Here is a 20,889-nt window from a genome sequence, read left to right as displayed (position 1 = left end):
CGCCCCCCCCCCCCCCCCCGCCTCACTCGGGGCGGGTCCCGGGGGTGGCGGGAGCTGGCAGCCGGCCTGGGTGGGCCCGCGCAGGGCCCCTCCGCCCACCACCGCCTCGCTCGGCGCCGAAATGCATAGACTTTTTGAGGACCAAGGAACAGAGATTGAAATAAATGAAACTGATGACAATGGCAGAGCGATAGAAAAGATCAGGCCTGTGGTGGTATCACTGAAGGGAGTCCTAGCCCACCCGAAAGGTTGCTCCAGCAACTTAACAGTAGTTAGACTTATGTTTTTCATCATTATGATGTTGTGAAGGTGATAGACTTTCAGTACAAACTGTACTTGAAGTACTCATACATACATTCTGTTTTTCACTTTTCAGTACAGATCCAATACGTCCCATGCAATCTTCAACCCTTTATTATGAAATATGTTTTGCATTAACTGGTTTGGCCCAACTGATATAAGAGTTCTCTGCATGTTTAAGGTAGCTAGCTAAACTAGGATGTTTAATAGGTTAGGTATATTAAATGCATTTTTGAGCTAATGATCTTTTCAGTGGGTTTATTGAAACATAACTTCATCACAAATTGAGGAGTGTATGCACAGAACATCATCCATCTCCTTTCCACAGTGGCCCAAAAACAATACAATTGGAGAGGCTCTGGATCAAGCAGCAAATTTGTGACTAAGTGGGAAGTGGAACTTGGGTCTCTGCATGCTTAGGCCTTACCTTATTAAAAGCATTTTCTTTTTTGCTCCAAAATCTTTTTTTTTTTAGTTTTTATTTTACTTTATTTTATTTTTAATTTCATTTTGTTTTATACATTCAATCACATTATTATTTGGCTTACAAAATGGATATTTCAACAGGGAAACATTTCTCCTTAGTACAGCTGATAAAACTACAAAATATCTTCAACAGATAAAACCACATTTCATTGTGCCATTAATATTTTGCCTCCCTATTTTTCTTCTAAATGTCCTTCCTCAGACCCTCTTCTTTCATACACACTATATCTGGTATTTACATCTATATACTGTGTTTCTATATCCTTTAGTCAATTGGTTTCAGTCATAGAGTGTAGACACATGGTATATATTAAGTGAGGACATACAATGCCTCTCCTTCATAGCCTGGCTTGCTTCACTCAGCAGTAAATCTTCCACATTCATTCACTTCCTGTCAAAAGTCAGGGTTTTGTTGCTTTCTTTATGGCTGAATAGTATTCCATAGAGTATATGTGCCACAGTTTTTCTATCCATTCATCTGTTCATGGGCATTTGGGTTGATTCCTTGACTTAGCAATTGTGTATAGTACCACAATAAACATCAATGTGCAAGCACTTTTCCGATTAAATATTCTTCTGTCCTTTGGGTAGATACCAAGGAGTGGGATTGCTGGATCATACAGTAGTTCTATTTGTAGATTTTTGAGGAATCTCCAAATTGTTCTCCACAGTGGCTGAATCAATTTACATTCCCACCAGCAGTGTAAGAGAGTTCCCCTTTCACCACACCCCCACCAGCACTTACTGCTTTTTTTAATCTTAGTCATTCTGACTGGGATTAGGTGGTATTTCACTGTTGTTTTGATCTAGTTTTTTCAGTTCTATCTCAGTCTGCCTGTCACTTGTATATAGAAATGCTGTAGATTGGGACCAGCAGTTAGTGTAATGGCTATGCTGATTTTGCTGAGAGTCATGATAATGAAGGGATGTTGTATCTTATCACATCCTTTTTTTTTGCATCAATTGATGTGACCATATGGTTTCTAATCATTCTTCTTGTTAATATGGTATATTACATTTATGGTTTTGCATGTGTTGAACCAACCTTGCATCCCTGGAGTAATGCCTACAAGATCGATGATGGTTATGTTGTTGAACTCCCACGTAGTTGATCATGGTTTGGGTCCCAGACCTGGCAGCTTAAACCTCACACTAAAAATGTGTGTGTGTGCATGCCCAAGATCCCGAGAGGAGAATGGAGGAGAAGGGATTGTGGTGTGGCCATCCCCTCTGGTGGGTGATTTCTCACTTTCTGTCTCTCTGTCTCTCTGGTGAGTGCATGTGCCCTATAGCAAAAACCTCTCAAAAAAAAAAGGAAATAAAAAAGAAATGCTGTAGATTTCTGGATATTAATTTTGTATCCTTCAACTTTACTGTTTTCATGTATTCCAGAAATTTTTCCTGGAACCCATTAGGTCTTCTATGTATACAATATGTCATCTGCAAATAGAGTTTCACCTCTTCTTTTCCTATTTGAATGCCTTTTATTTTTTCCTCTTTTCTGATTTTATTGGTGAGGACTTCCAGTACTATATTGAAAAGGAATGGAGGGACCAGCAGTTAGTATAATGGCTATGTCACTGGACTCCCATGTACTCGACCGTGATTCACGTCCTGGACCCGGTGGCTTAAAACTCACGCTGGGCACATGTGTGTGCATGCCCAAGATCCCAAGAGGAGAATAGAGGAGCAGGGATTGCAGTGTGGCCATCCCCCCTGGGGGGTGATTTCTCGCTTTCTGTCTCTCTGTCTGTCTATCAGACGAGCGCACACACCATATAGCACAAACCTCTCAAAAAAAAAAATGGAGTGGAGAAAGTGGGCTTCCTTTTTTTGTACCTGTTTTTAGTGGAAAAGCTTTCAGCTTTTCTCTATTGAGGATGACATTTGCTATGAGTTTTTCATAGATAGCTTTTATTATGTTGAGAAATGACCCTTCTATGCTTATTTTGCTGAGTCTTGATCATGAAGGGATGTTGTATCTTATCAAATCCTTTCTTTTGCATCAATTGATATGATCATATGGTTTTTAATCATTCTTCTTGTTAATATGGTGTATTACATTTATGGTTTTGCGTGTGTTGAACCAACCTTGCATTCCTGGAGTAATGCCTACCTGATCATGATGTATAATCTTTTTTATAAGTTGTTAGATATGATTTGCTAATATCTTGTTGAGAATCTTCTCATCTGTATTCATCAAGGATATTGGTCTATAGTTTTCCTTCCTTGTCCTGTCCTTATCTGTTTTAAGGATAAGGGTGACAGAGGTTTCATAGAATGAATTAGGTATTACCCTTTAAGATCTTTAGAAATAACTTGAGCAGAAGGGGGTTAACTCTTCTTTGAAAGTTTTGCAGAATTCAGAGGTGAATCCATCAGGGCCAGGGCTTTTCTTTGTTGTGAGATTATTTATTACTGATTCAATCTCCTGTCTTGTTATGGGCCTATTCAGACTTTCTATATCCTCCTGGCTCAGTCTTGGTAGATTATATGTGCCCAGGAATTTGTCCATCTCTTCCAGATTGTCTTGTTTCTTGGCATACAGATGTTTGTAGTATCCTCTAATAACGTTTTGTATTTCTACCATGTCTGTTGTTGTTTTGCCTGCTTCATTGCAGATCTGATTCACCTGGTTCCTTTCTCTCTTCTTCTTAATAAGTCTCACTAGTGGTGTATCAATTTTGTTTATCTTTTCAGCTTTTACTTTTGTTTATTTTCTGTATAGTTTGTTTATTTTCTATTGAATTTATTTCTGCTTGTATCTTTATTATTTCCTTTCTCCTGGAGTTTTTTTGATCTTTCTGCTGTTGCTTTTACAATTCTCTGAGGCATGATGTTAGGTGATCCATTTACCTTCTTTCCATCTTCCTCTTATGTGCACTTCTTGCTATGAACTTCCCTCTTATGAGTCCTTTAGCAGTGTCCCAAAGATTATGGAAACTTGTGTCTTCATTGTCATTGGCTTTCCTGAATGTTTTGGTTTCAGTCTTTATTTCTTCAGTAGTTGCAGAGTCATTCAGGAGTAGGTTATTTAGTTTCCATGTATTTGAGTATTTTTGAGATTTCTCTTGCAATTAAACTCAAGTTTAATTCCGTCATGGTCAGAAAAGATGCTGGATAGTTTCTATGCCTTTGAATTTGTAGAGGCTTGCTTTGTGCCCTGTGATGTGGTCAATCTTCGAGACAGTTCGATGTAGTCATGAGAAAAAAGTATATCTCGTGGTTTTTGGATGGAAAATTCTATAGATGTCTATTAAGTCCATTTGACTTATGGTACCATTTAGATCCTTTATCTCTTTACCTATTTTTTGTCTAGATGATCTGGTCAGAGGGGATAGTGCAGTGTTGAGGTCTCCAACAATTAGTGTGTTGCAGTCTGTCTCCCCTTTTAGATCTAACAGTCTTTCCTCCACATATTTGGGTGCTCCTGTGTAAGGTGCATAGATATTAATAAGCATTATTTCTTGATCGAATGACCCTTTTACTACAATATAGTGCCCTTCTTTGTCTCTTTGAACAGTTTTTGTTTTAAAGTCTATTTAGTCAGAAATTGGTATCGTGACTCCAGCTCTTTTTTTGGTTTCTATTTGCATGGAGAAAACCTTATTCCAACCTATCACTTTCAGTCTATGCATGTCTTTATCCATGAAGTGGGTTTCCTGTAGGCAACAGATAAAGGGTTTCTGTTTTTTTTTTTTTTTCAAATATGATCAGTTATTTAATTAGGTTCTTGGCAAAAAAATCTAGAACACCTGCGTAGAATACACCAGAAATTTGTCATTGCCATCTCCATGAAAATTGATATTAGCAAAGGGTTTCCAGTTTTGTTTTATTTTATTTTTTTGGAGAGATTTTCACTGTAGGGCGCGTGCGCTCGCCAGACAGACAGAGAGAGACATAGAGACAGAAAGCGAGAAATCACCCCCCAGGGGGGATGGTCACGCCGCAATCCCTTCTCCTCCATTCTCCTCTCGGGATCTTGGGCACGCACACACACGCGCCCGGAGTGAGTTTTAAGCCACCGGGTCCGGGACACGAACCGCGGTCGACTACGTGGGAGTCCAGCGACATAGCCATTACGCTAACTGTTGGTTCCCCAGGGTTTCTGTTTTTGAATCCATTCAACCAGTCTGTGTCTCTTGATTGGGGAATTTAATCCATTAACACTCGATGTTATTACCGATGGTGCTGGACCTGTTCTGATGTTTAAGTTGGCCATTATCTTGGTTGCCTTTTATTCCTTTGTTTCTGGCTGTTACTTCTTTAGTTTTCCTGGGACAGTACTTTCTTCAGTGTTTCTTGAAGAGCTGACCTGGTGTTAGCAAATTCTTTCAGGTTTTGTTTGGGAAGGTTTTAATCTTCTTTTCCCATATGAAGGATAATATTGCAGGATATAACAGTCTTGGTTGAAATCGTTCCTCTCTTAACACTTTCAATACATCTTCCCATTCTTTTCTTGCTTGCACTATTTCCATTGAGAAGTCTGGTGTTAGCCTGATGGGGTGACCTTTGTAAGTAACTTGTCATTTCTCTCTTGCCAGTTTTGGTCTCTTATCTTTATCTGCGGTCTTTGCCAGTCTGGCTAAGATGTGCCTTGGGGAAGATCTTCTTGGGTTGATTCTATTTGCAGTCCTTTGTATTTCTTGGGTCTGGATGTTTGAGTGCCTTTCTAGACCTGGGACATTTTCTTCCAAGATTTCATGGAATAGATTTTCCATGCCCTTACTAGTTTCTTCATCTCCTGGGATACCAATTATTTGGATGTTAGGGCGTCTAATGGAATCTAGTATTTCTTGCATGTGATCCTTATGTGTTTTTTTTTTGTTGTTATTTTCTCTATCTTTTTGGAAGTTTTCTCTAGGTCAGAGGTTTTATCTTCTACATCAGAGATTCAGTCTTCAGTATGGTCTAATCAACTTTTAATACTTTTGAGAGACAGTGTTTGATTTCCTGTATTACAGACTTCATCTCTAATAGTTCCATCTGTGTCTTTCTTAGTGTGCCCATTTCTTCTTTCATATCATAGAAGACTTTCTAATCTCCTGTAGTTCATTGTCTCTTTTCTGTTCCAACTCATAGAATTTGGTCACCATGAATGTTCTAAATTCTTTCTCGGACATTTTGGTAACGTCCTCTGTTTTTTCAAGAAATGGAAGGGAGTCACTGTGTTCTTTTGATGGAGACATATTTCCTGCTTTATTCAGACCTGAGGCTCTTCTACTTCTAGACACTGGGAGATGTATTCACTTTGGAATACCTTTTAAGAGAATATTTCCTCGAATAGGAGCAAGTGTGTTTCTCTTTTGCTGTGGACTGAAGACTGCCGAAGTCTCTCTTCTGTTGTGTTTAGCAATGTGATCGGAGGAGGAGTATTCTATTCAGGTGTATGAAGAAAAGTATCTCCTTTTTCACAGGTGATTCAGTAAAAGGGAGGATCCTAGAGAGTCTTTAAATACTAGAATATTCAGAACTGTAATTTTAGACCTATCTAGACCGTCCTGGAGGGTGGAGATAGAGGAAGAGAGAACGAAATAAGTGGGAAGAAAGTAAGAAGGAGAATAAATAAAAAGTTGCACGCCGCATGATTTCACCAGGGTTCTGAAGATGTAAGTGGGTTAGCTGTAGAACTAAGGGTGTTCCTGTGTGGTAAGGAGAAGTGAGAAATTTACAAATGAAAGAAGAGGAGAAGGAAATAAAAAGCCTACTTGACTGACAGAGATAGGGGTCTCTGGCTTGGGGGTGTCGGGGCTGGAGCTTGAGTGAGAGCCCTGCCTCAGTGTCCCTGCCTCAGTGTCCCTTAGGTCAGGGTTCTGAAGATGGAAGTGGAGTGACTGTCAAGCTGAGGGTATTCCTGGCTGACAGAGATAGGGGTCTCTGGCTTGGGGGTGCCAGGGCTGGAGCTTGGGCAATGGCCCTGCCTCATTGTCCCTTAGGCCAGGGTTCTGAAGATGGAAGTCTTACAAGCATTTTCAGTGCTGCTACTCACTTCTAATTAGAAATGTGATTATGTAAAATAAATAAATAAATAAATAAATAAGTAAAATCTCTTAGCTATTCATAGGTTGACTACTTGATATTGAATTTGATTATATCTTCAATAGGGCCCAACAATGGTTTAGCTTTCCATAGATGAGCCTTATGAAGATGATATATACATTTGTACAAAACGATGTTCAAATTGTCATTTAAGACCTGCTTTATTTACTTGTTTAAGCAGAACTATAACTTTAGCATCTATGGTCTTTGTTTTCCATGAAAATTAATGAGACCAGATTATAAAGAAATAATGTAAATTCACAGATCTAGGTAGAGAATATCTAGTTCTGCAAAACCTGATGGAACCCATACATTAACTGTCACGTAAGTGGCCATGTGATGCAGATGAAACACTTATCTCTGAGAGTTTCCAAAATTCAGATCATTTGCAATGTAGTTAATGTCAATCAAAATGGTGACAGCCATGCAAAGCCACATTATCAAAGGAATGTGGAAGATTACGACCACCAAAGACCCTCTATTCAGACTTTACCCTCCTGTTACCCAGATCTAGCCAGGAGCCAGATTAGAGCATCCTACTTATTCTATCTCTATCCGTCTCTGTCTATATATATTTTTATTTTATTTTAATTTTCAAACTTGATAGCTTTCTGCTGCTCTTTTTTCTTGCTAACTCCTATCTTTTCCCCAACCACTGTAGGACAAGCCAGTCAGGAGCCATCTGTATTTGAGTTCTGAGTGATCCCATTCATGCGACACGCTAGCATGCCACGCGGTATCTGTGTTTTGACAAAAAACATTTTTTTCTCTTTTTTATTGTTTTGGTCTTATTTGGTGTTTTCTATTCCTTTTCCTTTTCTTTATACCTTTCTCATTTTTCTGCTTAGCCTCCACATACTGATTTTATAAACAGGACCAGGTGCTCTGTAGCCAACGATCTGGATACTTTTAAGGTCAGATTAATCCTCAATTTTCATTGAATTAGCGGTGCAAACGGAGAAAACAGTACTGTTTAGAGGCTGCAGGTCATCTCCTCCTGCATTCCTCCAATTGCTCAGATTTTTTTAAAAATAGAAAAAAACATATAATCTATTTAAAAAAATAGAAAAAAACATATAATCTATCAGATGACCAGAAACCACTGAGGAGGCACAAGAAATATGAAAATATCTCTCCTCTAAGAGAAAAGAATAACTCCTCTTCCTCCACAGAGAATACAAGGGAACTCATGGAAATGTCAGATAAAGAATTTAAAATATTCATAGTGACAAAGCTAACAGAGAAGCAAGAGAAAAGAGACAACAAACTCCAGAAGATGCAGGAGAAAAAAGATACCGAGTTCCAGGAGGCGAGGAAGTTCTTGTACAATCTGAAAAAGGAGATACGCATCATAACAAAGAATCAAACAGAACTGTTAGAGATGAAGGTCGTAATACAGGAAATCAAACTTCCCTAGAAAATATCAAAAGCAGGTTAGAGTGTACAGAAGATTGAATCTCAGATATAGAAGGTAGAAGCTCTGACTTAGAAAAATTCACCAGAAAGACTGAGAAGATAACCCCCCAAAATGAGAATAACATATGAGTAATACTAGATACCATTAAATACCAAACATCTTGATCATCAGCATCCCAGAAGGTGAAGAAACTAATAAGGGCATTGATAATCTATTCCATGAAACCTGGAAGATAACTCTCCAAACCTACACAGGCATTCAAATATCCAGAACCAAGAAATACAAAGGACCCTACATAGAATAGAACCAAGATCTTCCCCAAGGCACATCATAGCCAAATTGACCAAAACCACAGACAGAGACAAGATACAAAAATTGGCAAGAAAGAAATGTCAAGTTACTTTCAAAGGATGTCCCATAAGGTTAACATCAGACCTCTCATTGGAAACAATGCAAGCAAGGAAAGAATGGGAAAATATATTCAAAGTGTTAAGTGAAAAACAATTTCAATGAAGAATACTATACCCAGCAAGATTATCTTTTATATGGGAAAAATAGACAAAAACATTCTCAGATAAATAAAACCTGAAAGAATTTACTGACACCAGACCAGCTCTCCAAGAAGCGCTCAAAGGGGTGTACTACCAGGAAAACTAAAGTCAGACACACAGAAATAAGAGTACAGAAAAACAAACAAACAAACAAAAACAAAAACAAAAACAAAACCACAAGAGAATGGACAGCCTATTGGTAGGGACAAATCCGGAATTGAATGTTAACTTCCAGAGTTTAAATGGAAAGATCAGACCACAGTAAAACTGCAAATTCAATAGAAGAGAGGTTAATTACATGAGTCTGAACTAGTGAAATAGACCTTTTTTTTTTTTTACTTTAGACTAAAATATTACTGATTTTCTTTGATGCTTTGATTTTCATATTTAAGAACTTTTGTCTTCTCTTGAACTGCTGATAGGTTCATCTACCTACTATTTGAACTGAATCCTAAGCTTTTTCCTGGCTTAAGTTTTAAGCAAATTTCTCTTAATATTTTTTATTTTGATCTATTAAACTAAAATGTTTTTCTTGAAATAAAAAAGTACATTAAAGAAATACCTATTAATACCTGCTTAATGACCTCAGTAAGCTATATAGCCCCAGCGAGGTGCTACTTTATAGTATGTTCACTTTACTCATGGAGGTTTATGTCTAAAGTCAGACATGTGTTCATAGATATGTATATATCAGCTGTGCTTGCTAGTAAAAGTCTTTTAATTAAAATCTTTAGTGAATCAATAAAATATGAAAAAAAGGCATGGAAAATAACTACATATCAGAGACATTGTGAGAGAAGGGATGAATTTACAGAGGGTGAGAGGTAGGGAATCAAGGGGGAAAAAAGCACAAAATATATGAGAAACAAGAAACAAAATTATTCGTTGATGATAACATGGATGTTAATATCCTTGCTTGAGCCAATATACAATGTATTCTGGATGGAAAATCTCATTTTGTATACTGTATTGATGTACAGTGAGTGACTAAATAAATAAATAAATAGGGAATTAAAGGAATGTAGACGTGCTCAGGCATATATGATACATATTTGGCTGCCAAAATAGAACATATCATTTTCAAATTCTCTGTAGGGGTGATGCATCCCACTCCCAATGCATTATTTAGCAACATAACTGCACACTGGCCAGTGATCTCCTGACCAAGCCTGTATGGCCAGTCCGACTGACCATGGTAAGTTCTGCTAAGCATCCAGTCTAAATAAATTCCCTGCGATGATTTGGGAGCCAGTATGCAGCAGAGTTTATCATTTTTGGTTCCTTGTAAAGAGTTGGTAAGAATGTTCTGTTTACTTTTGCAAAGAAGTGCTTCTGATGGGTCCAGGTTCTTCAAGGCAGTAGAGAGCCTCAACAGCTTCATATTGGGAGGGTGAGACTATCCATCTTTGACTTATGCTTTCCTTCTAGGATGGGTTCTTTCTTGCTCTTCATCTCTCCATGAACAAGAGCTGCAGACACGTGACTGACCCTGACACTTGGAAAACAGACCTGTAGCCTTTTCTGTTGTTGCCATAAATGCCACTCAGTGAACCAGCCACTAGGTCATGCTCATGTGCAGTGCAATGTTTCCTACCTCCTGGGCTCCAGCCTCACCTTCATGATGGCTGCATTTGGAGAGAGCCTTCCCTCGGAGTCTGATGTTCTATACTTAGGCTTTCGGTGGTTGGTAAACAGAAAAAAACACTATTTTCCATATGAACTGGTTGTACAAATGTGAAACTTCCAAGTTGGAAAGTTTTGTCAGCTACGATCAAATGCAATAGATGAAATGAACTTCTCTCTAGTTCGTAGCAGAATGCTTAGTTATGGGAAAAAATCTCCTGATGCTTTTTCAACCGTTTTAAGAGCTCCTGCACCCCATATAATCCTGCTTTTTCACTTATTCTTAAAGGAAATCCATTCTCTCTTCCCAGGCTCTCACTCAAACAAACAAACACTCCCAAAGCTGGCATTGTGAGAGAGCGGTGGAGAAACTTCAGGATAAAGGTTAGGAAGCACTGCAGATCTAGGTCATCATAGAAATAAACTAGCTATAAAATGATTGTGTTAGTCACTAAGAATATAGCAATAAACGTACAAGAAATCTCAGCAGATTTTACACTTAAATTAAAAGTAGGCTGTAGCATACCATCCCCAAATTATGACCTAGTGCTATTTTCAAGTGTTCAGAAAACCATACCCATAGTCCAAGGGTTTCACCTCTTAAAACATGTCCATGGATTAAATTTAGACAGAAGAACACAGGTCAGACTTGTGGTTGATTGTTCTCACTATACCAGGGCAAGGAAAGGCTTCTCTTTTTAAAGCGCGTTTGTTGTTATAAAGTCAGTCTAAAAAGGCCAGGAATGATCACTCCTAAGCATTTCCTTTCTGCCCTTAGAAGTCCATTCTGAGTGTAGCAATGGGAGCCAGCACAGGGTTGGGCACAGAGTGGGACCTGAATAGAGAGTAGTTGGTGAAGCCCCACTCATCCCTGGTTGGGAATGGAATTCCACTGGTGCTGCCATGGATTAGTCAACTTAGCCCTGAGTTTACCTTGGAAATTTCCAGAAGTGTCCTCTAGGGTTAGCAGGTGGCATGTGGTTAAGGTGCTGGATTCCCAAGTGGTTAACCGTGGTTCGAGTCCCAGACCTAGCAGCTTGAAAATCATGCCAGGCGTGTATACCCAGAATCCTGAGAGGAGAATGAAAGAAAAGGAGTTGTGGTGTGGCCACTTCCCCTGGGGATGATTTCTCACTTTCCCTCTCTCTCCCCGCCACAGGGAGCCCACGTGCCCTCTAGCTAAAAACAAAACAACAAAAAAAGAAGTGTCCTCTAAAGTCTAATACTTGGTGAAAAAATCCTAAAGATCCCAGCTACTGAGAGAATGTTCTACGGAGTCAGATAGGCCTACCCGAGTCCCACACAGCTCTTAACAGCTGCGCGGTCTCAAGCTCTGAGATCCATTTCCTTATTTGTAACCAGGGGGTGAGAATACCCCCCCTGCTAGGCTGGTGGGAAGACTGAATGGAATAATGTATTTGAAGAATTTAGCATACTGCCTGGCTTATAGTAAACATGAAGTACATTTATTATTATTTTAATTCTGCACCTGTGAAAAAGAATCTTGCTCTCAGAGTTTATTTTTATAAACCTCTCAATTGCTGAAATTGTCCTATTTTCCTTGTGGTGTGATATTACATCTAATAAATACTCGAAACTGTCCACTATTGTTATGAATGACATTTTTAGAATGAATATCTGGTATTGTATTGCTTGTTTTGTTTACAACAATATATTGGAATCTTATATTCTGGCAAACGCATGCAGCAATTCTTAGAACTCTTCATTAGCTTTAATAAACCACTCTGAGTTCTTTATATGTGTATGCATTGGGTATCCCTTCCCTAAAATGGAGTTTTACCCAGATTTCTAAGTTATAGCTTACCTGAGTAGTTGAGTGTGTTATTTAATCAGCCATTTGGCTTTACATTTCAAATCTACCTTCTATCTGACAATTGAATGGCATTTTCAATGAGAAGATTTTATGAAATATTAATCAGAGCTAGCACTAGTATTAACTCCAGAAAGGACCATTGGTATCATGTGATACCAGTGTGCCTAACCATCATGCTACCTGATGGCTCCAAAGTTATATATTTTTAATCTAATTAACTCTGTAGTGTTTTTTCTCTACTTGCGAGTTCCTTTGTTGCTGTTAAATTCAGAAGTTCTATTGGTACTAAATTCAGATAAAAATTCCCCGACATTTTCTTTGAGGTTTTAATGGTTGTCATTTATAAATATCTATCACATTAAACTCATCTCTTGGGGGCTGCAGGTGGCGTGGTAATTAAGGGCACTGGGTTCCCATATAGCTGACCACAGTTCAAGTCCCAGACCTGGCGACTTGCTTTCTCATTTTCTCTCTCTCTCTCTATCTTTCTCTGGTCAAGTTAAAAAATAAAAATAGGGACCAGCAGTTAGCATAATGGCTATGTCGCTGGAGTCCCATGTAGTCGACTGCGGTTCGCGTCCCGGACCCGGTGGCTTAAAACTCAAGCCATGCGCATGTGTGTGTGGGCCCAAGATTTCAAGAGGAGAATGGAGGAGAAGGGATTGCGGTGTGGCCATCCTCCCTGGGTAGTGATTTCTCGTTTTCTGTCTCTCTATCTCTCTCTGTCTGTCTGGCGAGCGCACGCAACCTATAGCAAAAACCTCTCAAAAAAAGTAAATAAAAATAAAAAAATAAATACTTTCTGCATCTTTTTTAAAAAAGAATTCATCTCCTTGCCATTTTTTGGGCATATAAAGGTTCAAAATATGACTTTAAAATAAGTAACTAATTGTTTGGCACCAATTATTGAATAATTATTTATTTTTTCACAGATTTGATTTGTAAAATCAAACCTATTACATATTCTGTTTAAAAAATATATTCTGGGACCAGCAGATGGCGTAATGGCTATGTTGCTAGACCCCCATGTAGTCGACTGTGGTTCGAGTCTCAGACTCAGTGGCTTAAACTCATGCCGGGCATGTGTGCATGCATGCCCAGGATCCCTAGAGGAGAATGGAGAAGGGATTGTGGTGTGGCTGTCCCCCCTGGGGAGTGATTTCTTGATTTCTGTCTCTCTTTGTCTTTCTGGTGAGCACATGTGCCCCATAGCAAAACCTTTATATATATATATAATATCCTAAAAAGGCCAGCTCTGTGGCCTAGTGCTTAAGGAAACTGATTCCACATGGCCGGATATGCAGTTCAAATCCCAGCATATCAGCTTGAAAAGCACACCAGGTACATGAGTGTGTATGCTCCAAACCCTGACAGGATGGAGAAAAATAAGAGAAGGGATTGCAATGGGACCATGCCCCACTGCAGGGGTGAATTGTCCCTCTCCCTCTATGGTGAGCAAAAAATTAGAAATACATATCTTCTAGAGTTTCATGAATATATATATTCATCTCTCTATATTGATCTCGTTACTGATTCCTGTTCTACATCAATGTTTACATTACCGACATCGTCATCAGCCTATGTGATGTTTTAAGTGTCTTAAAGTGTAAGTTTCCCCCCCGCATTCACCAAGAAATCCTGTCAGCTTCTTCAATTTGAACTCAAAATCTGGCCGTGGATATACAGAGTCCCACAGTTTTGCCACTTCTGCTGTGACTACCCTGGTTTTGGCCACCATGATCTCTGGCTGGGATTATGGCAATATTCTTGTGGTTCCTCCAGCTTTCAACTTGCACCTCAAAGTCTGCTCTCTATTCAATGGTGCATATCTCCAATTATTAGGTCATATTGGGTCATGCTAGCTCAAGACCCTGCAGTAGCTTTCCTTCCCACCCAGAGTGTGATGCCTCTGAGGCCCCCATGTGATGTGACCTGGGTTTTATAGTTCTTGCTAATTCATTGAGCGCATACTTCAGGGCTCTTTCTCTTTCTGTCTCTGTCTAGCATCAGCTTCCCTCATTATCTGTATGGTTACTCCTCAGGTGTTAGGATAGTGCCAAAGAATTCCCAGTGTCTAGAACAAGCCTTGGCATATAGTAAGTGCTCAATAAATATTTTCTGAATAAGGTTTGGAAATTCATCTGAGATACTTTTTGATAATAGAAAGACCCCCCCCGCACCTCCCAGAATTGCTGCCTTTTTCAGACTTTCTACTTCTTGAGGCAAGTAATATTTTCCTATAAAATTTGTATATTCACCAAATAGTAACTGAGCAACTCCATATCTCAGACACTGTCCTAGATGTTGTAGCATCAGCACTGAACAATGAAATGAATTTTTTAGTAACATAATGTTTTCTACAATTAAAAAATAAATCTCTGTTTATTTCTGTATATTCTTTGTCATTTTTCTCATATTTATTATTTGTTTTACTTTGTTTCTTGATTCATTTTATAGTTTATCTTAAAAAAAAAACAATTAGTAATGGAAAGCCTTAATTTCTCAATCTAAGAATTTATTCTTTAAAAAGTAGCATTATATTCCTCTATTTTTTATAGTACTTTGTGTGCAATGTTTTAAATTTATTTTTAGTCTCTACTTTTCAATAGGAGCATCTATGATGATCTTGTCTCTAAATAGGTTTTTTTTTTTTTTCTATTTTGCCAAAGGGCACATGAGCTCACCAGAGAGAGACAGAGAAAGAGAAAGGAAGAAAACACCATTCCAAGGGCGCATGGTCACACCACGATCCCTTGTCCTCCATTTCTCCATCCTGTCAGGATTTTGGACAAGCATGTCCATGCACCCAGCATGTTTTTTAAGCTTCTGGAGCCAGAATTCAAACTATGTGCTCATTTATGTGGGACTCGGGTCCCTTAATTACTAGGCCATGGAGCTACCCTCTACATAAAATTTTGATGGCAGTTGATAAATCTTGCTTTAATTTTTAAAATATTTTAATTGCTCTTCAATTTTATTTCCAGTAAGTCTCAACATTTATTCAGGACCATTCAGTATATAGCAGGAGCATGAAAAGCAGCAGGGAGAGATGCATATGAATTCAAAAGCATTAGGTTAGTCTTAATATTTCATGAAACATTTTTTAAAGAATTATTTTATCTGACTTTATTTACTTGAATTTGACTGGAGAGGGACAGACTGAGAGAGTAAGAGAGAGAGAGAGGGAAAGTTGAGAAGGAAAGACGCCAGGTCCGAGACTAGAACCATGGTCAGTCATGTGAAAATCCAGCACCCTTAACCACCATGCCACCTGCCAGCCCCAGTGAAACATATTTTTTAAAAAATCGTAAGATGTCAAAGGCTGAGAGGGGCATGCTAAATTCAGAATAAGGTGGAGGTGGAACAGGCAGGTCCAGAACATGCAGTACTTGGTCGGACAAGCAAAGGAGTTAGTGCTGTATTATAAGAGCAGTAGAAAATGACGGATTTTATTTTTTTCTTTATTAATTTTTTACACAGCATGCATGTGCTCACTAGAGATAGACAAGGAAGGGAAAGTGAGAAATCATCCCCTAGGGGCATGGCCATGTTGCAGTCCCTTCTCCTCCATTCTCCTCTTGGGATTTTGGGCATGTGTGCACACATACCTGGTGTGATTTTTAGGCTTCTAGGTCTGACACTCGAATTGTGGTTGGCCATGTGGGAGTCCAGCACCTAAACCACCACACCACATGCTGGCTCCAGTGATAGGAGAATTTTAAAGACTGTGCTGTGTTTTATGGTTCTGGGTGAAGAATTGATTGAAGGTGATTAAGACAGAAATTAGAGCAGTGGTCAGAGATAGAGTCATGGTTACTTGGGCTAGAGGTGTGACAGTGGAAATGAGCAAATTGAATGAAGAGATGTGTTTGAATGTAAATTTGAAATTTCTATTGGATTATGCAGGGGAGAGAAAATGGAACATAATTCCTAGTGTTTGCTTGAGCCCTGGATGAAGTCCAAAGTCATTTATGGAGTTGGTGAGGACTAGGAAAATAAATTTTTGTGGTGGGGGAAAGAAAGAGGGAGATTTTAGTCACATTCATTTGAGCTACATACAGTTCATCAAGGGATTTTCCTAGCCCCTTCAACCAATTTCCAAGTTACAAAAATTCTCAAAATGGTAAATTTGGGCTATTCTGGGTAAACTCCAATTTTAGTTCCAGATTAGCCCTATTTATGAGAAATCTTCCCTCACTGTAGCATTGGGTTATTGATTTCTGCTTTCAGTTTGCTTGTCTCTGTAGGTATCGAATAGAAGCTAGAAACCAGTTATCAGGAGCTGCTTCCTTGATGCACAGAAATCTCCTCGAATTTATTTACAATGTAGTGTTTCCATATTGTCTCATCTCATAAAAACTTCTGTGAAAATTGGCATACCATTTTAGGCTTTTGTATTTTTTTTTTTTGTAGACTAAACATGTTTTTGTTTTGTTTTATATTTTGTATTTTTTAGGCTTCACACTGCAATTTACATGATCTGAAATGTTTGCCCACTTAGATCACACTCTCTAGACAGTATTCCACTCTTTACTAAGTTACAGATAAATAGGCTTTTGTACGAAATCTTCTATTTATATAATCTCTTTTTTGAGATAACAAAGTGCTTTTTACAATTTCTGAGTCTCTTCTAACTTTGGATACTTACCTTGGGAAATTCTCAAGTACAAGTGTGAATTTTTTCCTGAAGGAATACCACTTTTACTGTTGTGCACAATAGATACATATTCCACATGACTTTTTAATTTCTATTTCTGTTGTGTTTAGAGAATTTTTATTCCAAAATGTCTTTACCTATTTTTTTTTTTTTGCCAGAATAGTCTTTTGTGCTATTAGACATTCACTGTAACATCTGTGAGTCCATCTGTTTTAAGGCCACTTGGGTTGCTGTAACAAAATACCTTAGACTTGGTAATTTATAAACAACATACATTTGTTTCTTGTCTTTCTGGAGGCAAAGAAGTCCAAGGTCAAGGTGCCAGAAGACTTGGTGTCTGGGGAGGGCTCTCTGTTTCATGGGTGGTACTTTCCTAGGTGGAAAAGGTGAATCAGCATTCTCAGGAGCTATTTTTTTCCTTCCTTCCTTCCTTCCTTCCTTCCTTCCTTCCTTCCTTCCTTCCTTCCTTCCTTCCTTCCTTGCTTTTCCTCTTCCTCCTCCTCCTTCTCCTCTTCTTCAACAAGACACTCATCCCATTCATGAGGTGGGGATGCTTCATAACCCAATTACTTCCTAAAAGCCACTCCTCTTAGTCCATCATATCATGAATCAGGTTTTGGGGGATACGGACATTCAGGCCACAGTATCTACTAGTGGTGCACTTGATCTGTGTGCTCATTCCCTTGAGTGTGTAAGAAGTAGGGAAGGTAAATTCTACTCTCAGTCAGTATCATTCATGTTGAACAAATTTAACCCTTTCCCCCCCCCAAAAAAAAAAATCAAGGTTTTCTTTTAGCAACAGAGTGATAAAAAAATGTGCAGGGTTGGAGGTTGGAGCGTTAAGACCATAGCTGGAGTGCAGTGAGTGAAAAAGTGCAGCAGGACCAGCAGATAGCATATCAGTTACATTACTGGACTCCCATGTGGCCAACTGTGGTTTGAGTCCTGGACTCAGTGGCTTGAAATTTACACCAGGCATGTGTGCCCAAGATCCTGGAAGGAGATTGGAGGAGAAAGGATTGCTGCATGCCCATCCTCCCTGGGTGGTGATTTTTCATTTTTCATCTCACTGTGTTTATCCCTCTCTCTGGCAAGTGCATGCACACTAAGATAAAAACCTCTACAAGAAAAGAAAAGAAGAAAAAAAAGAAAAGAAAAAAGAAAAACAGTGCATCACAGCCGTCCCCTCTGGGGAGTGATTTCACACTTTATCTCTCTCTCTCTGTGTCTCTCTCTGGTGAGTGCACATGCCTTATAGCAAACTAAAAAAAAAAAGATAATTGAACGATAGACACATATACTGAATATCATGGGACACAAAAGTAAGATGGCCAATAATAGAAAGTGGGAACAGAAGGTGGTTTTGTAATGTTATAAAAGAATCCAGACCTGGGAAGTAATTTTTCACATGGCAGGGCTTTCTTGGATGAATGTGTGAATGTAATGTTTTAGAGATTCCATACATAGAAAAAAAATTGCTGAATATTTTTTATAATGATTATTGAAGAAGACAATATACTTAGTTTTCAATTCCATATATATAAACGTTGACACATTCATGCCTCCTCCTTCACCATTATTAGAACCTAGGGAAACCCTTTACATAGTTGAGATTTTTAAAACTCTGGACTATGAAGTTTATATTTTCCTGTAAATAATGCAAAACACAGTGGTTATTATTTTTTTTTTGAGAGGTTTTTCACTATAGGGCGCGTGCACTTGCCAGACAGACAGAGAGAGACAGAGAGACAGAAAGCGAGAAATCACCCCCCAGAGGGGATGGCCACGCCACAATCCCTTCTCCTCCATTCTCCTCTCGGGATCTTGGACACGCACGCACACGCGCCCAGCGTAGGTTTTAAGCCACTGGGTCCGGGACGTGAACCGCGGTCGACTACATGGGAGTCCAGCGACATAGCCATTACGCTAACTGCTGGTCCCAACACAGTGGTTATTTTGAAAAAGAAATAGTGTTATTATTTTGTGCAACTATGGGGATACAGATACTGAGATACATAGAATATATTTCCTTTACTTTCCACATAAAAACAAATTCCACATTATGAGAAGCTCTGGTAAATTAAAAATTGTTTTCTTTTGGATTTTTTCAATTAGAAAAAGAAAATACCTTTATATGTTGATGAAAATTTCCCTCAAAAATATACCTTTGAATACCTATTGCATTTTCGTCACACTGGAAAATAACATGATTTCACTCCCTCTGCCCCATGGGTTGCTAAAGTAGAAGCAGAAATTACTTTGTGGCCCACCACCATGGCAAGAAAATGGTTCTTCTCACATGGCATAATGCAGGCCTCAGTCATTCCAACTCTCTCTCATCCTTTTTAAGTATAGCTCAAGGAACTTGTGCTAGGTGGAGTCCTCACTAAATGAGATGCACTATTTTCCACAGAGAACTTGTGGGACACCCAAGTAGGCCACCAGGGTGCTGGGGAGAACCAGAAAAACAAAGGTGTGAGGCCTCTCCTCTCACTCCACCCTCCAATTGCAGGGTTATCAAACCAGAGCACTGCACGGGCTAGTGGCTGGAGGATTTGGGGTTTGGATGAGAGGAAGACAGGAGGGTGGGAAACAACATTACAGAAAACTGATCCGACGAAATACCCAAAGCAAGTTTAAGGCATCTCAAAAGATCTTCTGTTAAAAAAAAAAAAAATGCTTTTTTGCTTTCCATGAAAAATTTATGAAACAAACCCTAGGAATTTCTCACAGTGCACACAGGGGGACGGGTGTTCCCACTTCAGAGCCAGCTGAACGAGAGACGAGCAATATGGAATATCATTTCTGTGAACATAAATATAGAATATGCCTTGACACTTAGAAAATCTCTGTCATCAGATCTTTGAAAATGCCATGCATGCATAGCAAGCTCTCCTGTGTGTTCAGGGGTAGTTCTCAGAGGCACAGCCTAAAAATCGAGGAGGAGGGAATCAAGGGGGTCGGTTGAACTCTTTCTGGAAGCCTGGCACATGTCCTCACTGCTCCAAAATATAACTTCAGTGTAACAAACATGTATGGCTGCAGAATTCCCTTGAGGGAGTTCCTTGAATACTCCTTGGGCATAGGCAGAGTTGTTGAGTTAGTCTCTTCCTTAGGTACGTGGAGCTTGTCTCCATTTGGAGCGACCACTTTCACTACCAGCATCCCTCAGGGAGACTAGGTTGCCCACTTGAAAAACACTCCTGGAGGAACTCGGGTACGATGCAATTGTTTCTTGGGGCACAACCAAGAAGTGAGCAGAAAGGACGTTTCCTAACCCTCTCAACAGGCTACAACCCCCTTCATTCACTGTTCAGGCTCCCTCTAAGTGCCAGTGAACATAGGCTGCTTACCAGAGGTTTGAGATCATCAGGACACCATTTGGGGGAACAAGAAGTTAAGAAAACAATTTCAGCTTTTAACTTTATGGTTTGATTCCTCTGATTCTTAACTTAAGGGTCATTCTGCATTTTTTAATCCCTTTTGTGCTTCTTTGCCCAACCACTTTTCACCCATTCAACTTCCTGTTCCTCTCTTGCATCCAGTTCTTTGTATGACTTGGCACCTCACACCCTCACATGTCCAGAATACTTTCTGAGCAAATATTTTATTGAACTTCCTAAAATTACACAGGTAGAATAAAAATATGGTCATGCAAATCAGGCAGTGGAAGGCTTATGTTTACTAGAAATGTGCATAAATATGTTGCACGGGATTCTCTTAATCCCCACTGTGATTCCTTTTTGGGTTAAAAATGCCATTAAAAAGTAAATACACTTATGGCCATCTCCACTTGACTTTCTGAAAACCAATTTCTGTAGAAATAACTTTTGGAGAGGTTTTTGCTTTAGGATATGTGCGCTCGCCAGAAAGATAGAGAGAGACAGAGAGACAGCAAGAAATCCCTCCCCAAGGGGCATGGCCACACCACAGTCCCTTCTCTTCCATTCTCCTCTCAGGATTTTAGGCATGCACCTGGCAT

Source organism: Tupaia chinensis, unplaced genomic scaffold, assembly GCF_000334495.1.
Source record: "Tupaia chinensis unplaced genomic scaffold, TupChi_1.0 Scaffold147069_1, whole genome shotgun sequence".
Lineage (NCBI taxonomy): Eukaryota > Metazoa > Chordata > Mammalia > Scandentia > Tupaiidae > Tupaia > Tupaia belangeri.
Note: the sequence above shows the minus strand (reverse complement) of the source record.